This window comes from Penaeus monodon, chromosome 29, assembly GCF_015228065.2.
Source record: "Penaeus monodon isolate SGIC_2016 chromosome 29, NSTDA_Pmon_1, whole genome shotgun sequence".
Lineage (NCBI taxonomy): Eukaryota > Metazoa > Arthropoda > Malacostraca > Decapoda > Penaeidae > Penaeus > Penaeus monodon.
Window position 1 is genome coordinate 28325612 of NC_051414.1, and position 230 is coordinate 28325841.

Here is a 230-nt window from a genome sequence, read left to right on the forward strand (position 1 = left end):
CCTGCCACTTCATGACTTACTTTATTAGTTTTTTAATTTAACACTAAACAACTTATAAAGTGATGCTTTTATTTTACCATTTTCTTCATGAACACCAGGAATGCCTTCCCAGCATTTTCTCATTAAGATCAATGTTAATTTGATTAACATAATTGATTCTTGATCTGCACTCAGTAAGCTTTCAAATAAAATTAAATGTAGACATTGCATTCCTCAGATTGATTTAATGG

General features: G+C 29.6%; 1 protein-coding gene across 1 annotated transcript in view; it reads left to right on the forward strand.

Moving 5' to 3' along the window:
• The window catches only part of LOC119592105 (protein SGT1 homolog), a gene marked incomplete in the record, with an annotated part of 11351 nt that overhangs the window by 8024 nt on the left and 3097 nt on the right, over positions 1 to 230 (forward strand).